At 37.2% G+C, this 21,230-nt stretch overlaps 1 protein-coding gene across 1 annotated transcript in view; it reads left to right on the forward strand.

Annotated features, from left to right (window-relative positions):
* The window catches only part of WDPCP (WD repeat containing planar cell polarity effector), a 255,317-nt gene that overhangs the window by 586 nt on the left and 233,501 nt on the right, over nt 1-21,230 (forward strand). The window lies entirely within an intron of this gene.

A 21,230-nucleotide genomic window follows, 5' to 3' on the forward strand; every position in this document is an offset into this window, starting at 1 on the left:
TGCCCGCGAGCTCGCCGGTCCCTCTCTGCGTGCATAGTGTTCGGGCAACAGTGTTCTGGATGGCGTAGTGCCCTGAAGTTCACGCCACCTCCCCGCAGTAAGATACAGCTATTTTCAAGTTAAGTGAAAAATATTGAGCTCCAGCTTTGTGGGAAATGAGCCCCTCCCTTCCTGGAGTTCACAGTCTAACTTTTTCTCTAAGTTTTCCGTGAATGTTGACACTTTTGTCCGTTCTTTTTTGGAAACTGAATGCTCTTTAAACCATCTTGACCTTTAAATTATGCCAAACCTGCATTTCTAAGGAAAGCGTGGCAGCTGAATGGGAGACACTCGTTATTTCAGTCAGTCTCAGCTGGTAAAATAACTTAACGAGGTTTTCGTTTAAAATTAGTGCTGCCCAGGAAAATTGTGCTCTCTGAAACCTTGTTTCATGTGGATGTTAAGAGGAAGATGTGATGATCTGGAATAGCATATGTGTAATGAAATGAAAGAAATATCTATATTAGAAAACACTGGTGTAACTTCTGGTTACACTGGTGATTGAATGCCAAGTGGTATCTTTCAGTTTTTCTCTTCAGTTTTGGAGGGTTTGCTATTGTGTGAAAGAAATGGAACCTTACTTTCCAACTTGATCTATCAATAGCATTTATCATAGCTTAATGACTCTCTCCTCCTTGAATAACTATTCACGTGGCTCTCAGACAGCATATTTCCTGGTTTTCCTGTATGTCACTGGTTGCCCCTTCTCAGTGTTCTTTGCAAGTTCTTTTTCACTTCTGACCTTTTAACCTTGGAGTGCCTGTATTCTTCTGTCTACACTTAATCCCTTAGTGATTTAATTCATGAGTTGCATAGTTTCAAAATGCCACTTCTATGTCAAAAACTCCCAAATTTGTGTCTCGTCCTGAATTCCAAACTCCTGTGTCTAACTACTTTCTCGTTATTTCTCTTAGAAAACTTGAGTTTCTAATATGCATCGTTTCCACTATTTTACAGTGTTTTCTACTGAGCAATTGTATGTAGAAGTAAAACACCACACCTGTTGGTACAGATAATATGACCTGTAATTTCTCCAGTTCTAAGATGTTCATTATGGATGGTGGGATTATGAGATTTCAGATGGTAGTGAAGAGTATGGATTGGTTAAATGAAGACTGGTGTGATAAATTGGTTAAATGAAGACTGGTGTGATAAATTGAAGAGCATGGATTGGTTAAATGAAGACTGGTGTGATAATAGAGCAAGGATTTTAGGATGTGGCATTCTGCTAGGCTCTGGGGATTCAGAAGTTAATAATACACAACTGCTGCCTTTTTAGAGCCCCAGTTTAGCAGGGAACACAGATATGTAAACCCATAATGACAACATGGTGTGACCTGGTTAGTAATAGTTAGGTAACAAGTTAGTAACTCTGGGTTGCCACAGTTTCACAAAGGAGGTGCTGTCTGAATGAGGACAAATGGATGTTTCTGCCAGGCAGCTAGGGTAGGAGGAGGTAGAACCACTTTGCAGTGTTGCAGGTAGTGTTTTGGGTTGACATTCAACAATTTGCAAACATACATGTGTTAAGTCCCTGCTTTTTTTTAAAACTAAGGCTTTGGAATTGCATTGTCATGTGGCTGTTACATTTAAATTAATAAAAATTAAATAAAATTAGCACACAAGGGTTCCCTTTTCTCTACATCCTCACCAACACTTGTTATTTGTTGTCTTCTTGGTAACAGCCATTTGTACAGGTGTGAGGGAGTGGTGTCTCCTTGTGATTTTGATTTGCGTTTCCTTGATGATTAGTGATATTGAGCATCTTTTCGTGTGTCTTTTGGCCATCTGTACATCTTCCTTGGAAAAATTTCAATTCAGGTCCTCTGTCCATTTTGTAATTGAGTTGTTTGGGTTTGTTTTTTTGATGATGAGTTATAAGAGTTCCTTGTATACTTTGGATATTAACCCCTTATTGGATATATTATTTACAAATATCTTCTCCATTTAGTAAGCTTCCTTTTTGTGTTGTTGATGGTTTCCTTTGCTGTGCAAAAGCTTTTTAGTTGTTGTAGTCTCATTTGTTTGTTTTTGTTTCCCTTGCATGAGGAGGCTTAACCAAAAAATATTGCTAAGCACTGTTGGTGAGATTGTAAATTGGTGCAGCCACTATGGAAAACAGTATGGAGTTTCTTTAAAAAATTAAAAATAGAACTGCCATATGATCTAGCAATTTCACTTATGGGCATTAACCCAAAGAAAACAGAAAAACCAATTCAAAAACACCTCCAGTGTTCATTGCAGCATTATTTACAATAGCCAACATATGAAAGCAACCTAAATACCACTGATAGACTAATGGGTAAGGAAGATGTGGTATATGGATATTACTCAGACATAAAAAAAAAGAAATCTTGCCATTTTTGTCAACATGGATAGATCTAGAGAGTATTATGCTAAGTGCAATAAGTCAGAGAAAGACAAATACCACATGCTCTCAATTATGTATAGAATGTAAAAAGCAAAACAAATGAAACAAAACAGACTTATAGATAACAGAGAACAAACAGGTGGTTGCCAGAAGGGAAGGGATAGAGGAGTGGATGAAATAGGTGTAAGGGATTAAGATGTACAGACCTACAGTTATGTAATAAATAAGCCATGGGGATGTAATATACAACATTAGGAATATGGTCAATAATATTGTAATACCTTTGTGTGGAGACAGATGGTTACTAGACTCATTATGATGATCACTTCATAATGTATGCAAATATCAAATCACTTTGTAGTATACCTGAAACTAACATATGTCAACTCTATGTCAATAAAAATTAATTTAAAAATACAGTTTCTCAGTCACACTGGCTACATTTCAAGTGCTCAATAGCCACATGTGATAGACTAGCAAACATTTTCATTATCGCAGAAAGTTCTGTTGCATGGCTGCCAGAACTTAGTGGAAGCAAGGCGTCATCTAGAGCAGGAGCAGCTGCAGCATATCTTTGTGGAGGCATCCTTTGCCCCTGGTACCTTATTGAGTGCATTGCATCATCTAGAGCAGGAGCAGCTGCGGCATATCTTTGTGGAGGCAGTTCTTTTGCCCCTGGTACTTATTGAGTGCATTGCATCATCTAGAGCAGGAGCAGCTGCGGCATATCTTTGTGGAGGCAGTTCTTTTGCCCCTGGTACCTTATTGAGTGCATTGCATCATCTAGAGCAGGAGCAGCTGCGGCATATCTTTGGGGAGGCATTTCTTTTGCCCCTGGTACCTTATTGAGTGCGTTGCATCATCTAGAGCAGGAGCAGCTGCTGCATATCTTTGTGGAGGCATTTCTTTTGCCCATGGGTACCCTATGGAGTGCATTGCTGTCTGTGATACTGACTACACAGGAAGAATCCTGTGCGAGGCAGGAAAGAAACCCAATTCTTGTCTTAACCATTGCTGATTTATTCTGGAAGAACTCACATTGACAGTTTTGGTGTGCAAAGTTTACAAACAATGTATTGTCCTAGATCTTGAATGAAACTTAGCATCCGCAGCACTGCATCCTCAGGAGGGCATAGGAAAGCATAGTCATCGCCTGCGTGACACCGAACAACATTTGTCTTCTGCTCTCTACTGTTCTGGAATACCTATGTCCCGCCACACTCTAAATAGGTGGAAGAGCATGTGCCACTTGTTGAAGCTTGAAATAGAATGGTAGGTTCAGACCCTACCAATAATGGGGGTTAGGAGAGAAAGGAGCTCAGCTGGGGTGTCTATATATTTTAATGTGTGCAACAGGTCCATATTCATACGTGCTTTTTATGAATCATAATATATGTTTTATTTGGATATATGTGCTCTCTCTGATATTATCTGTATTATGAGTTCTTAAATTTCTAGCTGCTTTTATACTTCATAATATTTTCAGTTTGGATTAAACAAAAATGTTTTTCGTAAGTCAAATTTTATGATTTTTGTCATTCCTAAGGAAGGACAGAGAGAGTTGTCACTGGAGAATAGCCTAAGGGTGCTTTAAATGTATTGGTGGGTGGAGAAAATAATGGGTATTAATTTTATTATTTGGTCAGTTCACTACTCAGCTTAACAAAGAATATTACCAACCCCTTCCCGGAGATAATGTGTTGACACACACCTACTCATTCTTGTGTGTATAGGTGTATTTTGTGATTATAAAAAGTCACGAGTTATTAAATAATAGTAAATCAATTAATGTTTTCTCTTATCCCCTACTAACTAGAGATTAGGAAAACTTGTCTCATTTCACTGCTAATGGCTTTACATGTAAAAAATACTGCTATATGAGCACAAACATACCTATATTTTCGCCTAAATGTGTCCCAAGACATATAATTATGCCCACTGTTTAAAAAAATTAAGATATATGAAAAGACTCTGAAATGGATCAATTTATTATTAATAAGAGGTGGGGAAGAATGGGTAAGAGCTAGACTTTGGATAGTAAGTAGAAGTATGGGGTAGGGACAGGAGAGTAGGGGGAAAAAAAGCAATTGAGTATGAAGAACTAACACCTTGAAATGAAGGTTAAAGGGGAGGAAAAAAAAATCTCAGCAAACATTCATTTGCATTATACACCTTTACTTTAGCCAGCTTACTTGCTATTGCTCAAATATGTCCTTCAGTATTCTGCCATTTTCACTGTGTGCTTTTTCTCACCTGGAACCTCAGCCTCCATTTATGCCTGTCAAAATCTATTCCACCAGGCTCTCTCCAAATGCTTTGGCCTATATGAAGCCTTTCTTCCCCGCCCTCCACTTTTAAAAACTATTACAAAAAATTACAAACATAAACAAAATGAAGAGACAGTATAATTTTCTCAGTCCATCATCCAGCTTCAACAATTATCAACATTCTGCCAATCTTTTAAAATACATCTCCCTGTTTCCTCCCTCCCCCAACATTGTCAAACATACAGACAAGCTGTACAGTAAATATCCTTGAGAGTAGTCTGAGTTCAGTCAGGAGAGACAACTATACAGGTTATTTGCAAATTTAATATGATGAATTGTTAACTAGAACAAGGAGGGGTGGTTAGCTGTTAGAAGAGGTAAAAGAGCTCTGTGTCTAAGGGTCCCAGAAGTAGCAGTTGTGGAAGAGCAGCACCTACTATTGATACTAGGATGAGGAAGAAAGACTGGGAGAGAGCCCTTCTTCCCAAAGCTTGGATGCAGGCCTCTTCAAAAAGGGCATACCTACCATGGCCACAGGGCCTGAGGCCACAGCTGGACCTTTCTCCTCATCAGTGTTCTTGGGCCTTCACACTAATTAATAATAATAGAGAACTGGAATCCAGAAGGGAAGTGTTCCTCTGCTGCTGTAGTGACCTGATAGGGCCCTCTCTAAAGCTGGCGAAGAAGTGTTTAGAGGGTCTAGTTCCATTGTCATAAAGCAGGGCAAATAAAGGTAGATTTAATGCTGAGAGATAGTAAATTGATAACTGGCACACCTATATAGTACCTAGCGCCTAATTTCTGTAATTGTTAAACATTTTGCTTTATTTACTTTATCGTGTATCTGCACACCTATCGATCCACATGAATTCTTTTTTGATTCTTCAGCCTGATCGCTTTGTTTTTGTTTTTTTTTAAAGATGGATTTTAAAAAAATTGTTACATTTATTTATGTCTGCGTTGGGTCTTCGTTGCTGTGCGCGGGTTTTCTCTAGTTGCGGTGAGCGGGGGCTACTCTTCGTCGCGGTTCGTGGGCTTCTCATTACGATGGCTTCTATTTGTTGCAGAGCATGGGCTCTAGGCGCACAGGCTCAGTAGTTGTGGCTCACGGGCTCTAAAGCGCAGGCTCAGTAGTTATGGCGCACGGGCTTTGTTGCCCCGTGGCATGTGGGATCTTCCTGGACCAGGGCTCGAACCCGTGTCCCCTCAGTTGGCAGGCGGATTCTTAACCACTGCGCCACCAGGGAATTCACGGCTCTTTGTTTTAAATTTTGAATTTAAAAGTTACCTACAAAACTAATCTGTGGTGGGGAAAAAAAAATCACTAACAGTGGTTCCTTCTAGAGCAGCGGTCCCCAATCTTTTTGGCACCAGGGACTGGTTTGGTGGAAAATTTTTCCACGGACGGGGGTGGGCATAGTATGGTTCACGTGGTAATGCGAGTGATGGGGAGAGGCAGATGAAGCTTCGCTTGCTCGCCTGCCGCTCACCTCCTGCTGTGTGGCCCAGTTCCTAACAGGCCGTGGACCAGTACCGGTCCTCGGCCCGGGGGTTGCCGAGCCAGTGCTCCGGGGGTGGGAGTTGGGGTGGGGATTGACTGGGAACGAGCATGAAAGAACTTTTTGGCTGACAGTAATGGTGTATATCTTGATAGGAGTTTGCATTACAGAAGTATAAGCTTTTGCAAAAATCTGCAAATGTTATAAGATTTGTGCATTTCATATTTGTGAATTTTCTCTAAAAACATCTCTAAAAATTATTAAACTCTAGTTAATGATAGTATTTAGGGGTGAAACATACTTATGCCTGCAACTTTCTTTGAAATGCATTAAAAATATAAGATGGATTAATGATGTATAGAAGGATGAATAGTTAGCCCATAAAAAAATCAAAATATAGATAAAGCAAATACAGTAATGTGAGAAAATACCATATAGTAAAATGTTAATTGTAGAATTTTTGTGGTGTTCACTGTACATTACTTTCAACTTTTCTGTATCAGTTATTAGACTGAAATTTCCTTGAGTTCAGAGACTGTGTCTTATACATCTGTAAATGCCTCATGGAACACAACATATCTTCCTCACAATGGGAATGAGCAGAATGCCTTTAAAATTGCCATTGTGGAGTTGGAAGACTAATCTTGGCTTAATGAACCTAAGCAGTTTCAAACTTTTCTAGCTAAACAGAAATTTTGTAAACGCAAATTATATTGGAAAATGATTGGAAGAAGTTGTGAAATACTGAACATATCAGAAATTTCCCAGATGTAATTTGACACTTTAATAAAAATTTATATATTATCAATTTTTTGGTAAATAGCTTATTATTAACTTGTTCATCAAATCATTTAGCAAAATTATCAGGCTTAGGCTATAGATAGAATTAAGAACAGTTTAGATTATAAAATGTATATTTAAAATTATCTTTTGTTCTAATATATATTTATAGTCTAGTATGATTGGTTTGCCTGGGGAATATGGTTGGCTCCATCTAAATGGAACAAATGAGAACTGTAGATGGAGGCCCAGAGAATGGGCATATATTACTCTTATTGGTTTCATAACCTTTCTGCAGGCCTTAGAATTTATGTTGCAAAGTGTTCATTGTAAAGATAGGAAGTTGCAGACGGTCCCCAAAAGTTGGGATTGACTGGATAAGGATGGCCCTCTACAGCATTGCTTCTAAATCTAAGGACTTTGCTCCTTTTTAGTTGAACATTTCAGTGCCTTAGTTCCCAAGTCTAGTTTTGTAATACCCACCCATATTTGATCAAGTTTAATTTGAAAGAATTGTGGCACATAAAGAATTTAGTTACTTATATGTTCAATTTAATATATAGCCCCTGGAAATGAATCAAGTTTTCATGACTTACAGCTGGGATTTGTCATGTGATGTCTTCCTTGGTCTGTCTAGTTCATATAAGAAGTACTCAAACTTAAGGGAGGTGTTATTTTTCTAGGCCCTCATAAATTTAATCATATTGTTTTACATTTAACTGAAAGCATATATATGTATGCATATACATATATGTAGTGAACATTCATAATATTACATACATAATTTAATCCTGAGGTAGAATGAGTAGATATTATCCTCATTTTACAGTTTAGGAAACTCAGTTTCAAAGGTTGTGACTTGTCTGAGGTCTTCTTGCATGTTTAGAAAACTAAGATCTTACTAATATTAAAAAAAAACCCTACGTATTCCGTCACCTATTTAAAAATTAACATCTAAAATATATCATGTTTACACAGTTGTAAAGGTTGTAATTTCCAATGTATTATAAATATTGAATTTTTAACCAGAACTGTTATATCATTCTTCAAAAAATATACAGTGTAATCTAAATATTAATTGCCATCATCTATTTAAAAAATAGGTAGCTCTCTCTTTGACAGTCAAAAGTTGAGGTTTCTATACATCCTTATTGTCAAACTTCCAGTACACTCTCCTGACATGATTTTATCTTTATTATATTTTAATGCTAAAATGTCTTTTCATGATCCCAGTGTCATCATACTTCTTTATCAAAAATATAAATTGAAACTAATTTTTTGTTTTTTTCAATCTGCCACTTATGGCTTTAAGTGTAATAAACTTTATCATTACAATTTTTTTTTTTTTTTTTTTGCGGTACGCGGGCCTCTCACTGCCGTGGCCTCTCCCGTTGCCGAGCACAGGCTCCGGACGCGCAGGCTCAGCGGCCATGGCTCACGGGCCCAGCCGCTCCGCGGCATGTGGGATCTTCCCGGACCAGGGCACGAACCCGTGTCCCCTGCATTGGCAGGCGGACTCTCAACCACTGCACCACCAGGGAAGCCCATTACAATTCTTAGTAGCATACAGTTTATCAAAACAAATGTTTTAAATTTTAGATAATTATTAAATATTAAAAGTAAAATTTTAATGGAAATGTATCTGTTAATGGATGGGACTTTTTCTGCTCTGATTAGTTTATATATATGTGGATGAGTATTAGAATGAGACTGGATTGAGTTTCAAATTTGTATTTTCCAGAGTTATAGATGTATGTGCTTAGAAACCATATTCACATAAATAAGAAGGTGGGAGTTCTTTGGACTTCTTCCATGTCATTTGCAAAACAAAATCACATGGTAGCCTGTTATCAGAACTTGTTTTCAATGATGTATTAACCGGTTAACTGATTCAGGCTGTTATTCAATGGCTGAAAGCAAACAATTGAAAACCACCTGACTTGCAAAAGGATTTACTACCTGTTAGTCTTTTAAAGCTTTATTAACATTTTGCCTCTCTCATTTAGAGTTACCTTAATTAATTCAATATGTTCTGAAAGTGTTAGGAAAAATTGAAATATTATTTCAGTATCCTCTTCCTAAAACAGTATTTTAAATCAAATGCTTTTATCTTTTCACCTGCTTTAAATATGTTTTTCTCAACATCTTGAGGTGGCTTATTTGCTGATTGAATTTTCAGTTTTGGATAAAATACTGCCATATAACCTAATTGTGAAACCAGTCAAATAAGGTTGACTTAGTTTTCAGAAAAAGTATGACTTCATTTTTAAATTAAATTAATGCAGTAACATTCGATTTTGAAGAATATTATTAAAAAAACTTAGAAATAAATTATGGAATGCATTTGAAAGAGAGTTTACTAAAACAAAGTCAAAATTAAAATGATGCAGTGATAATAAAATATAAATGTTTAAAATACCATGAAAATCATGATAATGCTATTTCTCATTGCTTCATTTATAATAAAGTGATATAAAGTGGGCTTAAAACGATAAGTGATTTATGAAGTAAGGAGTATGATTAAAGGAATGGTATTCCTTCAGTAAACTTCTTACAATTCACAAACTTTTCCTATGTATTTAATGAAGGAAGAAAGTGATTTGCTAAAAGTGAGTTGGCACAGATGTAGAGAACAAACGTATGGACACCAAGGGGGGAAAGTGGGGGGGATGGGTGGTGGTGGTGGTGGGATGAATTGGGAGATTGGGATTGACATTTATACATCAATATGTATAAAATTGATAACTAATAACCTGCTGTATAAAAAAATAAAATAAAATTCAAAAAAAAGTGAGTTGGTATGGCAAATAGCAGATAATTTTACATTTGTTAATAGAAAGTAGAAAATAACCTTTTCTGAGATCAGGCTTGACCATAATTATTTCATTATGCAGTTTACTGAAAAAAAAATGTGGCTTGCATTAAATTCCTTACTAAACATTGGGCATAGAGTGCCTGGATGGATCTAATGGGATAGTACACAGCATGCTCCCTCTGGCTCTCCCCATTTCCTCCCTCTCCTTCTGAGGAGCAAAACATCATCTCCTTTTCTTATATAGAGTAGGTGTGCATTATTCCCAAAATCTGATTTCTTGGAGTCTTACCTTTCACCTTGAACACTTATTTAAAATTTCTGTGATTCTGCTAAATGAATTCTTCTCACTGCTAAGAGAAAAAGGTTTTTCCCTGTTGTTGTTCTTAAAAATCTCATGATTTCTGTTCTTGATTTACAGAGAATTTTAGAAGGAAGAGCTTTCAAAACCAGAATTCTCACTGCAGTCTTATAGCAGGATAGGACATTCCCATACTCCAGGAAGGCTACAAACATGCCCCCATCCCCACTCCCAGATGCACACAATCAAAGTTGCCTGTTTGGTATTTCACAGGCCTTGTTCTCTTTAGAGTGAATTCCCCTTGTTAATCAGATGAAGGAATGCATCGGTACTGATTAGTTTATAAGCTACATTTCACAGGTAATATAATACGTTGGAAGAGAGGATTTTTGGTCAGGTGGGAGTGTCAGCACGTTTCCAGTTATACCAATAATAAGGTTGTCTGTCTTCTCTGCCTTCATGGAGAAGCATCTCTGGTTAAAACTGATGTCTAGTGGCACGATTTGTCATTGCAATTTCATCGTCAGTTTGAATCTCCAGGTGGTTTCTGAATTCGTTGTAAACATTCATTTTGTTAAGGCAACAAACAATAGAGCATTGAACTGTTATGCTAGATTTGGAGATGTTCTTAACATTTTTTCCCCAGCTCAGCATTTTTAAGGTAATGTTTAATTCAAATTACAGAAAATACTTGAAATACCATTCTAACAACTTCCAACAGAGCTATTAAAGGAGCGTTCAGTTTCAAATCCCTAAAATTGAATGTTGGCTCTTTACACTGCTGGTGTTTTGGAGCTTACAGGATTTTATACTTTTACAGTATGAAATTATTTAACCTCCTGTTAATTTTATCTATAGCGTATATAAAGTTGGTATGCATCTAGTTAAAAATCATTCATTTTGATGTTTTCTTTAATGAAATACAATTAAGCTTTAAGGCTTTTTTATGTAACAGTTTTGTAATCTGATTCCCTTTCATTGAAACTAGCAAAGTAATATTTGGAGAGTAATCTGATGTGCCCTTACTGTTGGTTTAGGTATCTGCTCATTTAGAAATATGTGCTTTACATAGCATCCATGTAATTAATAAACAGCATGTTAGATAATAGTGTAATTAAAAACAGCATCATTTAAGAAGCAAGATTAAGACATGAAATAAGTCAGAGACCAAATTATTACAAATATATATATATTTTTTTACTGTGGTAAGGTACACATAACATAAAATTTACTATCTTAACCATTTTCAAGTGCACAGTTCAGTGGTATTAAATATCATCATATTGTTGTGCAGTCATCACCATCATCCCCATAACAATTTTCATCTTGTAAAACTGAAACTCTATACCTATTAAATAACTCAGCATTCTCCCTTCCCCCCAGTCCCTGGCAACCACCATTACAATTTCTGTCTTTATGATTTTGACTAAATACTCATGTAAGTGGAATCATACAGTGTTTGTCTTTTTGAGACTGGTTTATTTCATTCAGCATAATATCCTCAAGTTTCAACCACGTTGTAACATATTGCAGAATTAACGTTTTTAAGGCAGAATAATATTCCATTGTATGTATATGCCATATGCCACATTTTGCTTATCCATTCTTCAGTATATGGACACTTGGGTTACTTCCCAGTTTCAGCTGTTGCAAATAATGCTGCTATGAACATGGGTGTACAAATATCCCTTTGAGACCCAGCTTTCAAGTCTTTTAGGTATATGCCCAGAAGTGGAGTTCCTGGATCATATGGTAACTCTATTTTTAATTTTTTGAGGAACTGCCATATTGCTTTCTGTTAACAGCTGCACCATTTTTACATTCCCACCAACATTGCACATGGTTCCGATTTTTTAATATCCTTGTCAACACTTGTTATTTTCTGTTATTATTTATTTTGTAGTAGCCATTCTAATGGGTATGGAGTGGTATCTCCTTGAAGTTTTGTTTTATTTTATTTTATTTTTTTGCGGTACAAGGGCCTCTCGCTGCTGTGGCCTCGCCCGTTGCGGAGCACAGGCTCGGGACGCGCAGGCTCAGCGGCCATGGCTCACGGGCCCAGCCGCTCCGCGGCACGTGGGATCTTCCCAGACCGGGTCACGAACCCGCGTCCCCTGCATCGGCAGGCGGACTCCCAACCGCTGCGCCACCAGGGAAGCCCCTCCTTGAAGTTTTGATTAGCATTTCCTGAATGATTAGTGATTTGAACATCTTTTCATGTGCTTGTTGGCCACATATATCTTCTTTAGAGAAATATCTACTAAAGTCCTTTGCCCATTTTTGAATCCGGTGGTTTGGTTTTTTGATGTTGAGTTCTAGAAGTTCTCTATATATTCTGTATCTTAATCCCTTACCGGATATATGATTTGAGAATATTTTCTCCAATGGTGTGAGTTGCGTTTTTATTCAGTGGATCTCTGGATAGTGAGCTTTTTTGTTTTTTTAAGGAGTAGAATTTTAAATAACTGTTTCAGATAATTGTGTTTCAGATAATATTAATCTTTGATACTAAATCAAAGCTACACTAGTGGTAGTTTCTCAAAGGTTATTTGCAAAATGTAACCTGAAACAATATCATTGAATATTTCCTATTCTGTTACATTAAAATCTATAGGCCTATCCTGTACATTGAGTGGATCTTGTATTAATGCATGACTTTTTAAGTAATGCATTGTTTTACTAAGGATAGTGTCCTTTGATGCACAAGATTTTAAAACTTCATGAATTTCAATTTGTCTATTTTTTCTTTTGTTACCTGTGCCATTAGTGTCATATCCAAGAAATCATTGCCAAATCCAATGTCATGAAGCTTTTGTCCTACATTTTTTCTAAGCGTTTTATTGTTTTGGGTCTTAGATTTAGGTCCTTGATCCATTTGGAGTTTTTAATATATGGTTTTATGTAAGGGTCCAATTTCATTCTTCTGCACGTGGGTATCATGTTTTCCCAGCACCGCTTGTTGGAAAGACTGTCCTTTTTCCCACTGAATGGTCTTGCCACACTTGTCAAAAATATGACCATATATGTAAGGGTTTATTTCTGGGATTTGGGTTCTATTGCATTGGTCTATTTAGCTGTCTTTATGCCAGTATTGCAGTGTTGGAATTACTTGACTTTTGTAATAAGTTTTGATATTAAGAACTATGAGCCCTCCAGTTTTGTTCTTTTCTTTTTTTTTCAATTATTTTGGCTATTTGGGGTCCCTAGAGATGCCATTTAAATTTTTTTCAAACTGTTTATTTTATTATTTTTTATTAATTTTATTTATTTATCTATCCATTTATTGGCTGCATTGGGCCTTCATTGCTGTGTGCGGGCTTTCTCTAGTTGTGACGAGCGGGGGCTACTCTTTGTTGCGGTGCGCGGGCTTCTCATTGCGGTAGCTTCTTTTGTTGCAAGCATGGGCTCTAGAGTGCAGGCTCAGTAGTTGTGGCGCCTGGGCTTAATTGCTCCGCAGCATGTGGGATCTTCCTGGACCAGGGATCAAACCCATGCCCCCTGCACTGGCAGAGGGATTTTTAACCATTGCGCCACCAGGAAGTCTCTCCATTTAAATTTTAAGATGAGTTTTTCTATTTCTGCAATATATGTTGTTGGGATTTTGATAGGGATTGTGTTGAATCTGTAGATTGCTTTGGGTAGTATTGACATTTTAACTATATTAAATCTTCCAATCCATGACCATGAGATGTGTTTCCATTTATCTGTCTTCTTTCATTTCTTTCAGCATTGTTTTTTCATTGAACATGTCTTTCACTTTCTTGGTTAATTCCTAAGTATTTTATTCTTTTTGATGCTATTGTAAATGGAATTGATTTTGTAATTTCCTTTTCAGATTCTTCAATTTTGATGGATAGAAGTGCAACTAATTTTTGTCTGTTGACTTCGTATCCTGCTACTTTGCTGAATTCATTTATTAGTTCTGACAGTTTTCTTTTGTGGAGTCTTTAGAGTTTTCTCCATATACGATCATATTTGCAAACAGATCATCTTATTGCTTCCTTTCTAATTTGGATGGCTTTTATTTCTTTTTCATACCTAATTGCTCTGGCTAGAACTTCTTCTGCCTGCCTGCTCAGGTCTGCCTTTGAATCCACCTAGTGAATTTTTCCTTGCTGTTATTGTACTTTGCAGCATCATAACTTCTTTTTGGTTTATTTCAGGTTGTCTGTCTCTTTATTGATATTTCCATTTTGTTCACACATTGTTTTCTTGTCTTTGTCTACATTTTTGTTCTTTGAACATGTTTAAGACAGTTGTTTTAAAGTCGCCTAGTATATCTACCATTACATCTTTCAAGGATGGTTTCTCTTGATTTATCTTTTTTTGCTTTGAATGGGCCATACTTTTTCGTTGTATGCCTTGTGACTTCTTTTTGAACGCTGGACATTTGAATCTAATAATGTAACTCTGGAAATCAGATTGTCTGCATTCCGCAGGGTTTGCTATTTTTTGCTGTAGTTTTTGTATTTTGATTGTTGTAGGCTGTCTGTGCTGAAGATCAGACTGAGGTATAAACTTAATGTCTGTTCAGATCTTTTCTGTGCCTTTCTCTTAGCATGTGTGGTCACTTTCTAATTTTTCTTGTATATCAGCAGTTTGTGAATGTCCTAGTCTTTAATGTCTGGCTCCCAAAAGAGGAAACAGGAAAAAATGAAGAGGGGTGAAAAAGGGTGCTGCCCCATTAAATCTTTGGGAAGTCAGTTTAGCCAGACGAGGGGCTTGCATCAGTGAGGGGAGGTGCAACAACAATGGCTGCCCACCTCTTTGTGATCAGAAGCAGAGGACAGAGTTCTTATATTCCACCTAGCCCCCACGAGCTGTGTGTAAGCGGCTCCAGGAACATGTAAATAGCTACCTGCTATGTGGCTGGGGGGTGGGTAGCTGCTACTGTGCTAAGAGTTGAAATTGACCAAAATTAACTGATATTTGCATGTTCAAGTTTTTCCGTGGAAGTTGCAAGCCTTCAGCTGACTCCAGAGTTCCTTATGTTAGACAGATGCTGCCAGTATAATTGTTGTCCAGGTAGGGAGACAGATTCGTGGTGTTTCCTACTCTACCATTTTCACAGAATCCTTTTCATGTAAATATTTTAAATTGGAGGATTGTCCAGGGCTAAAGGGTTATCAGTTGACTTAGCTAGTAAAAAGAAAAGTTTGGGTTTGTACTCTTTTTTAAATGTAAGAATAATGTTATGTATCTTGGAAATTATTTGGTTGTTTTGGATGACATGGAAAACAGTTTTTGAAGAATTCTCAAATAACTTCTAAAATGAATACAGAGTAATTTGAAGATGATTATTACATTTACTTCAGTGAGTCTTAAACATAGAATTTCTAAAGTCAGATTTAGTCCTGGAAGAAATTAAAGTGCTTGTAATTTACTTAAAGTTAGTCATTGTGGTCACAATGAGTACTGCTTTATTACTATTTTCTTCTTCTTATTATTATTTATTTTATTTGGCTGAGCCGCGTGGCATGCGGGATCTTAGCTCCTCGACCGGGGATCGAACCTGTGTCCCCTGCATTGAAGGTGCGGCGTCTTAACCACTGGACTGCCAGGGAAGTCCCACTATTTTATTATTTTATACATACACAATTTACACATATCCCGACATATTTAACTATAAAATATTTGGCTGGAATTTTCAGGAATGGTGAAGTACAGGATAGTTTTACAGGATGAAAGTTGTAGTCATGTGAACTTCATGTAATCAAGTTGCCGAGAGTAGTCAAGAGGTAATAGAATGGACTGGGGTCAGTCACCTCCTCTTTCAACTTCATGTATAAAAGATAAAATAATACCTATCAGGATGCTTTCTTCCTCCCTCCCTCCCTCCCTCCCTTCCTTCCTTTCTATGCTACCTATCTGTTTTTTATTGAAGTATAGTCAATTCACAGTGTTGTGTTAGTTTCTGGTGTACAGCAAAGTGATTCTTTTTCAGATTCTTTTCCATTATAGTTTCTTACAAGATATTGAACATAGTTCCTTGTGTTATACAGTAGGACCTTATTGTTTATCTTTTATATATAGTTGTTTGCATTTGCTCATCCCAAACTCCTAATTTATCCCTTCTGCCCACCCTGCTTTGGTAACCATAAATTTGTTTTCTACATCTGTGATTCTGTTTCTGTTTTGTAAATAAGTTCATTTGTATCATTTTTTAGATTCCACGTATGAGTGATATCATATGATATTTGTCTTTCTCTGACTTACTTCACCTTGTATGATAAGGTCCATTCATGTTGCATGTGCTGCAAATGGCATTATTTCATTCTTTTTTATGGCTGAGTAATATTCCATTGTTTATATATATATCACATCTTCTTTATTCATTCATCTGATGATGGACATTTAGCCTGTTTCCATGTCTTGCCTATTGTAAATAGTGCTTCTGTGAACACTGAGGTGAAAGTATCTTTTTGAATTAGAGTTTTCTCTGTATATATGCTTAGGAGTGGGATTGCAGGATCATATGGTAACTCTATTTTTAGTTTTTTTTTTTTTTTTTTTTTTTTTTGCGGTACGCGGGCCTCTCACTGCTGTGGCCTCTCCCATTGCAGAGCACAGGCTCCAGACGTGCAGGCCCAGCGGCCATGGCCCACGGGCCCAGCCGCTCCGCGGCATGTGGGATCTTCCCGGACCGGGGCACGAACCCGTGTCCCCTGCGTCGGCAGGTGGACTCTCAACCACTGCGCCACCAGGGAAGCCCCTATTTTTAGTTTTTTAAGGAACCTCCATACTGTTCTCCATAGTGGTTGCACCAATTTACATTCCCACCAACAGTGTAGGAGGCTTCCCTTTTCTCCACACCCTCTTCAGCATTTATCATTTGTAAACTTTTTGATGATAGCCATTTTGAGTGGTGTGAAGTGATACCTCTTAGTAGTTTTGATTTGGATTGCTCTAATAATTAGCGATGGTGAGCATCTTTTCATGTGCCTATTGGCCATCTGTATGTCTTCTGTGGAGAAATGTCTATTTAGATCTCCTGCCCAGTTTTTGATTGGGTTGTTTCTTTTTTGTTATTGAGCTGTATGAGTTGTTTGAATAGTTTGGAAATTAAGCCCTTGTTGGTTGCATCACTTGCAAATATTTTCTCCCATTCTGTAGGTTTTCATTTTGTTTATGGTTTTCTTTGCTGTGCAACAGCTTTTAAGTTTGATTAGGCCCCATTTGTTAATTTTTGCTTTTATTTCTATTGCCTTGAGAGAATGACCTTAAGAAATGATTGCTACAATTTATGTCAAAGAATGTTTTGTCTATGTTCTCTTCTAGGAGTTTTATGGTGTCATGTCTTATATTTAAGTCTTTAAGCCATTTTGAATTTATTTTTGTGTATGATGTGAGAGTGTTCTAACTTCATTGGTTTACACGCCACTGTCCAGCTTTCCCAGCACCACTTGCTGAAGAGACTGTTTTTTCTTCATTATATATTCTTGCCTCTTTTGTTGAAGATTAATTGTACGTGTGTGGGTTTATCTCTGGGCTCTCTATTCTGTTCCACTTACTATCAGGATTCTTTTTGATAATTACTTGTTTCCAGGAGTATGAACTACCTAACCTTGAGTTTTTTCTTTTAAGTAGAAGGAGTAGAATTTATTGGTTTTAACTCTACTACCTAGCTATATGACCCTGAACAAGTGTCTCGGTCTCTTTTGATTGATACAATGGGGTAATAACACAGCATGACTGTAAAGTCTGGAAACATAACAATTCCCCTCCTATAGATATCCATTTAAATTAGGAGGTGTACAAGAATGTTTATAAGCAGTGCTTCTAAGAAAAAAACTCTAAATATCTATTTGTCTATCAATAAGAGAATGAGTGAATATGCTGAAAATGAATGGACCATAACAACACATACCAACATAACTGAATAATAAAAATACAATGTTGAGTGAAAAAAAGTAAATCATAACACATACAGTATGATCCTAGTTTTATAAAATTTAAAAATGTGTAAAGACCCTATTATTTAGAGTTTCATACACATCTGGTAAAACCATAAAGAAGAGTAGGGGGATGATTAATTCCAAATTCAAGATAGTAGTTGCCTGGGGTTGAGAGTAGGAGAGGATGCACTGGTGTCTTCAAAGTATTGGTAATTGTCTTTTTTTTTTTTTTTTCTTTTTTAAGCTTTTTTTTTTTTTTTTTTTTTTGTGGTATGCGGGCCTCTCACTGCTGTGGCCTCTCCCGTTGCGGAGCACAGGCTCCGGACGCGCAGGCCCAGCGGCCATGGCCCACGGGCGCAGCCGCTCCGTGTCATGTGGGATCTTCCCGGACCGGGGCACGAACCCACGTCCCCTGCATCGGCAGGCGGACGCTCAACCACTGCGCCACCAGGGAAGCCCTCTGCTACTTCTTAAGATGTGTGGATGCATGAGTATTTGTTCCATTTATTCATTTTTATGTTTTATTATATATTTGTTACATATTTAAAATATACATATACCTTTGATCACTATTGTTTGTATGATATTTAATAAAAAATATACATAGTGGCTTAGAGTTTTTATATGATTATGGAATAGCAATTTTGAAAAAGAATAGAAGTCTCTCACAAATCTTTTACCCATTTAGAGGAATTTTCATTTTTGCAAATCCCATTCAAGCTTTCTAGGTTAGGTTTAAATCTAGCATCTGGCCATTTGGTTTTGTTTGTCACATCTGTTCTTTGTTCCCTCTTTCCTCCTTTTCTTTTCTTTTTGATTATTTGAAGTTTTTTACAATTCCATTTTATCTCCTTTTTTGTCCTTATTAGTGATGACAGTTATTTGTTTTTGTGACTACTTTAAGACTTATAGCATACACCCTTTTCTCACATCTACCTTCAAGTGATAGTATACCACTTCACCTATAGTATAAGAACTTTCAATAATTTACTTCCATTTCTCCCTTCCTATTGTGTTATGGTTCTCATACATTTTACTTCTACATAAGTTATAAGCTCCATACTACATTGTTATTATTTTTGTTTAAACAGCTAATTATTTTTTAAAGATATAAATAGAAAAAATATCTAATATTTACTCATGTAGTTATCATTTCCAGTACTTTCATTTCATTGTGTAGATCTCCATTTCTAATATAGTGTGATTTTCCTCCTGCCTAAAGGATTTCCTTTTTAAAATATTTTTATAGTATCAACTGTATTGTAACAAATTCTCTTAGCTTTGAATGTCTGAAAAAGTCTTTGATTTTGAAAGACATTTTCACTGGGTACAAAATTCTAGGTTGTCATTTTTTTCTTTCAGTACTTTAAAGATGGTGGTCCCCTGTCTTTTCACTTACCTTGTTTCTGATGTCATCTGCCATCCTTGTCTTTCTTCCTTTGCTCTTAAGTGTCTGTTTTCCTCTTTATCACTCGGTTTGAGTAATTTGATTATGATATGCATTTGTGTAACTTTTTTCATGTTTCTTGTGCTTGGGTTCTTTGAGATTCTTGGGTCATGGGTTTGTAATTTCAACGAATTTGGGAAAATTTTGGTCATTATTTCTTCAAATATTTTTTTCTGTCTACCTCTCATCCTGCCACTGTTTTGAAGACTTAAATTATCCATATAGTAAGCTGATTGTTGTCCCACTACTCACTGATGCTCTGTTCATTTTTTAAATTCCCTTTTCTTTCTAGGTTTTATCTTATAAAGTTTTTATTGCTGTGTCATCAAGACCACTAATCTTTTCTTTTGCAATGTCTAATCTGCTGTTAATTTCATCCATTGTATTTTGCATATCACTTATTGTAGTTTTTATCTCTAGACGTTTGATATGAGTTTTTTGGGTTTTTTTTGCGGTACGCGGGCCTCTCACTGTTGCGGCCTCTCCCGTTGTGGAGCACAGGCTCCGGACGCACAGGCTCAGCGGCCATGGCTCACGGGCCCAGCCGCTCCGTGGCATGTGGGATCTTCCCGGACCTGGGCACGAACCCATGTCCCCTGCATCGGCAGGCGGACTCTCAACCACTGCGCCACCAGGGAAGCCCTTGATATGAGTTTTTAAAGTATATTTCATGTCCACTGATTTTTGAACATATGGAATACATTATAATAATTGTTTTAATGTTCTAGTCTCTTAATTATCTTTGTCAGAGCTGGGTTGGTTTTGATTGATTTTTTTTTTTCTCCCTACTATGGATCATATTTTTTGGTTTCTTTGTATGCCTGGTAATTTTTTATTGAATGCCAACTGCTGTGAATATTACCTTTTTGGATGTTGGGTATTTTTATTTTTCTATAAATAATTTTGAACTTTATTCTGGAGTGCAGTTAAGTTACTTGAAAATGGTTTGATCCTTTCAGGACTTGTTTTTAAGCATGTATGCATTTCCCCCCATCCTGCACCATACTTAGTCTCTCTTAACACAGCTTCATATGACTAAAAACAGTGTGGTTTTTAGTTTCTACTTTTTATTTATTGATTGATTGACTGCCTGATTGATTGCCATGCTGTGCAGCATATGGGATCTTAGTTCCCTGACCAGGGATTGAACCCGTGGCCCCTGCAGTGGAAGCACAGAGTCTTAACCACTGGACCTCCAGGGAAGTCCTAGTTCCTACTTTTTTTTTTTAGCAAAGGAATTGCAAGTGGTAGGTCCCCAGATTACCTACAACTTCTGTCCAGCTTGGCTACAAATTGTAGGTTCCTGGACCTCCTCTCCCTTGGATTCAGTTTTTTCTAGAACAGTTCACAGAACTCAGGGAAACACCTATTTATGTGTACCAGTTTTATTATATAATAAAGAATACGATAAAGGACACAGATAGATAGCTAGGTAAAGAGATACATAGGGCAAGGTCTGGGAGGGTCCTGAGCACATGAACTTGTCTCTGTGGAATTGGGGAGCATCACCCTCCTGGTACCTGGATGTGTTCACTAGCACAATCTGGAAGCTCCTCCAAACCCCATAATATTGGGATTTTTATGGAGGCTTCATCTTGTAAGTATGATCAGTTATTAATTCCATTTCCAGCTCCTTTCCCCTCTCTATTCAATAGGGGGTGGGGATGAAAATTCCAAGCTTCTGATCATAGCTTGTTCTCTCTGGTAACAGGCCCTGATCCAGCAGCCAACCAGCAGTCTACTCTGGGTTGCCTCATTAGAGCAAAAGATGCTCCTATCACCCAGAAAATTCCAAGGGATTTCAGAGCCCTCTATCAGG

The sequence above is a fragment of the Pseudorca crassidens genome, chromosome 14, assembly GCF_039906515.1.
Source record: "Pseudorca crassidens isolate mPseCra1 chromosome 14, mPseCra1.hap1, whole genome shotgun sequence".
Taxonomy (NCBI): domain Eukaryota; kingdom Metazoa; phylum Chordata; class Mammalia; order Artiodactyla; family Delphinidae; genus Pseudorca; species Pseudorca crassidens.